Source organism: Pristiophorus japonicus, unplaced genomic scaffold (assembly GCF_044704955.1).
Source record: "Pristiophorus japonicus isolate sPriJap1 unplaced genomic scaffold, sPriJap1.hap1 HAP1_SCAFFOLD_2103, whole genome shotgun sequence".
Taxonomy (NCBI): Eukaryota; Metazoa; Chordata; class Chondrichthyes; family Pristiophoridae; genus Pristiophorus; species Pristiophorus japonicus.
Genome location: NW_027251803.1, coordinates 32,501 through 36,600, shown reverse-complemented (window position 1 = coordinate 36,600; position 4,100 = coordinate 32,501).

The window sequence follows — 4,100 nt, the reverse complement described above, 5'->3', positions numbered from 1 at the left end:
CACTACCTCCCCGAGTCGGGAGTGGGTAATTTGCGCGCCTGCTGCCTTCCTTGGATGTGGTAGCCGTTTCTCAGGCTCCCTCTCCGGAATCGAACCCTGATTCCCCGTTACCCGTGGTCACCATGGTAGGCACAGAAAGTACCATCGAAAGTTGATAGGGCAGACATTCGAATGAGTCGTCGCCGTCACGAGGACGTGCGATCAGCCCGAGGTTATCTAGAGTCACCAAAGCTGCCGGGCAAGCCCGGATTGGTTTTGGTCTGATAAATGCACGCATCCCCAGAGGGTCAGCGCTCGTTGGCATGTATTAGCTCTAGAATTACCACAGTTATCCAAGTAACGTTTGGAGCGATCAAAGGAACCATAACTGATTTAATGAGCCATTCGCAGTTTCACTGTACCGGCCGTGTGTACTTAGACATGCATGGCTTAATCTTTGAGACAAGCATATGCTACTGGCAGGATCAACCAGGTAGCTGAACCGAAAATCGGGGCCAACAAATCAGCCAGACAGGGAGCGAGCGACTGAACGGTGGAACCACAAAGTACAAAGGAAGAGGCGCGCCTCCACCTTGCCGGGCACAACATCCAGCGCCGACCGTCCTACCGTGCACACACCACCCACAACGATTGCTTGTGTGTGTGTACATACGTACGACACGTCGTGTGTGGGTCTCTGTCTCTCTCTCGCTCTGTGTGTGTGTGTGTGTGTGTGTTGCACGAGCACCGGGAAACCGTCAGGACAGAAGGATCACGAGGAGTGTGAACACGCTCGGGGTAAGAGGCTTACACAAACCAATGACTCTTTTGACAAGGCGCCACCATCGCTGTGTCTGCTGGGCACGTGGCCTCCCCACGACAGGGAGGTTGGTGCCGGGTTCAACTTGGGAGCTTGCAAACACTGTAACCGTCAAAGGGCGTCGACACGCACCGCCCGCGCCTGCGTGTCTCTGCTCACATTTTGCCAGAGAAATGGCGTGTTCAGCTACCAGAACGAGACGCGCTGTGCACATTCCCGCACCACCACATTCGGGAGTCGAGATGGCGGACGCCCGCTCCGGAGCTTGATTCGGACCACTGCGAGACCAAAAGACAGGTGGACGCCTCGGACTCACGCGAGAACCTTCGTCAAGTGCCAAAGGGCAGGCTAGGAGAAACCGGAGCCGTGCCAAGCCCTCTGACTCGTTATTGGATGCCCGGTCTGCCCACCGGCGGTGGGCGCATTGCGGGGCAGAACGGGAGGAACGCCGGAGTCGGTAACACACCAGCCGGAGCTGGCCCCACTCCGAGCCCTCCCACGTCGGACACGAGTCGCCAAATCGATCGGTGGATACCGAGCACACAACACGCAGGGGAACTTGGTGAAAGAACTGCGCGTGTGCTTAACTACTCAGTAAAACAGATTTCCCTCACTCAGGGGCTTGCATCTGTGACAGACAGCGTCCTTTGTTGCGCAAAGACGGAGGGCCGTTGGAAACTAGTCTGTCCTGAGAGCCGGGCACGGGTACAAGCGGGGCTGCTGGCTCCCAGAGTACGATTTCAGCAAAACACCAAAGAGTTTGAAAAGTACAACAAAAGACTTTGTCAAAATTGTTCCAAGTCTCGCACACCGTTCATTTTGTGACTTTCCAAGTGCTCTTTTCAAAGGTCTCTTTCCTGAGATTGAGCACCTTTCAGCAAAGCATCACTTTTCGGGCGCTTTCAAAGTGTACCCGCTGTCGTAAAAATGTTCTGAAAATCGTGTTCCCGAAAATCTCCGGGCACCCCGCCAACCCCCAAGGACAGAAATGACAAGTGTCAAGTTGGCGGGGCGTCGGGCCACCTGCTGCCGGCCATGAGCATCCAAATCCCCGCAGAAGGGGCATTTTCATTTCTTCATCGGGACTTCCGGCAATTTCCAAGGTTCAACTCATTAACGTTGTTCGCAGACACTTGCCAGAAAATGCAAGTGGCCACTTTGCCGGGCCGACTCGCTTGCCCAAGCGGGAAACCATCAACCGCAGGCCCGGTAAGGCGGCCGAATCTGACCTCATAGACTTCCACACAACGGGACTTTTGACTTTCCCGGCCGCGGGTGGCCTCCACCCGGCCTCAGCCATCAGCCCTGCCTGCCTCCAGCCGCCTTCTGGTTAATGAGTTATCCAGCCTGGCACTTCGGTTGCGCCAGCGAGACCAAGTCTCGGCTTTGGTTAATGATTTGAGCCGAACCGACCTGCCCCCCGCCACCGCGGGCTGAACTCGGGCAGGTCTGCCGATTTCCCGACTCCTTTCGGGGCCTAATCGGGTCGCGCGAGCCGCCTGGCGCGATCGGGGCCCATGCCCCGGCCTCTGCCAGGCCTCGGGCAGCCGCTTTTGAAGCCCGACCAAAAACCCGAAAAATGGGCAAAAAGGGAATAAATTCCCGCCCAAAAAGGGTGAATAGTCGGTTGGGCGGCAGCCCTGGTCGGTCTCTGCAGACCTGGAGGCTCGAGACGTTTGTTTGGAAAACTCACCAAGTCTCGATTCTGCCACCTCCTACCTCTGTGCAGATACCCCGCCAACCCCCAAGGACAGAAATGACAAGTGTCAAGTTGGCGGGGCGTCGGGCCACCTGCTGCCGGCCATGAGCATCCAAATCCCCGCAAAAGGGGCATTTTCATTTCTTCATCGGGACTTCCGACAATTGCCGAGGTTCAACTCATTAACGTTGTTCGCAGACACTTGCCAGAAAATGCAAGTGGCCACTTTGCCGGGCCGACTCGCTTGCCCAAGCGGGAAACCATCAACCGAAGGCCCGGTAAGGCGGCCGAATCTGACCTCATAGACTTCCACACAACGGGACTTTTGACTTTCCCGGCCGCGGGTGGCCTCCACCCGGCCTCAGCCATCAGCCCTGCCTGCCTCCAGCCGCCTTCTGGTTAATGAGTTATCCAGCCTGGCACTTCGGTTGCGCCAGCGAGACCAAGTCTCGGCTTTGGTTAATGATTTGAGCCGAACCGACCTGCCCCCCGCCCCCGCGGGCTGAAGTCGGGCAGGTCTGCCGATTTCCCGACTCCTTTCGGGGCCTAATCGGGTCGCGCGTGCCGCCTGGCGCGATCGGGGCCCATGCCCCGGCCTCTGCCAGGCCTCGGGCAGCCGCTTTTGAAGCCCGACCAAAAACCCGAAAAATGGGCAAAAAGGGAATAAATTCCCGCCCAAAAAGGGTGAATAGTCGGTTGGGCGGCAGCCCTGGTCGGTCTCTGCAGACCTGGAGGCTCGAGACGTTTGTTTGGAAAACTCACCAAGTCTCGATTCTGCCACCTCCTACCTCTGTGCAGATACCCCGCCAACCCCCAAGGACAGAAATGACAAGTGTCAAGTTGGCGGGGCGTCGGGCCACCTGCTGCCGGCCATGAGCATCCAAATCCCCGCAAAAGGGGCATTTTCATTTCTTCATCGGGACTTCCGACAATTGCCGAGGTTCAACTCATTAACGTTGTTCGCAGACACTTGCCAGAAAATGCAAGTGGCCACTTTGCCGGGCCGACTCGCTTGCCCAAGCGGGAAACCATCAACCGAAGGCCCGGTAAGGCGGCCGAATCTGACCTCATAGACTTCCACACAACGGGACTTTTGACTTTCCCGGCCGCGGGTGGCCTCCACCCGGCCTCAGCCATCAGCGCTGCCTGCCTCCAGCCGCCTTCTGGTTAATGAGTTATCCAGCCTGGCACTTCGGTTGCGCCAGCGAGACCAAGTCTCGGCTTTGGTTAATGATTTGAGCCGAACCGACCTGCCCCCCGCCCCCGCGGGCTGAACTCGGGCAGGTCTGCCGATTTCCCGACTCCTTTCGGGGCCTAATCGCGTCGCGCGAGCCGCCTGGCGCGATCGGGGACCATGCCCCGGCCTCTGCCAGGCCTCGGGCAGCCGCTTTTGAAGCCCGACCAAAAACCCGAAAAATGGGCAAAAAGGGAATAAATTCCCGCCCAAAAAGGGTGAATAGTCGGTTGGGCGGCAGCCCTGGTCGGTCTCTGCAGACCTGGAGGCTCGAGACGTTTGTTTGGAAAACTCACCAAGTCTCGATTCTGCCACCTCCTACCTCTGTGCAGATACCCCGCCAACCCCCAAGGACAGAAATGACAAGT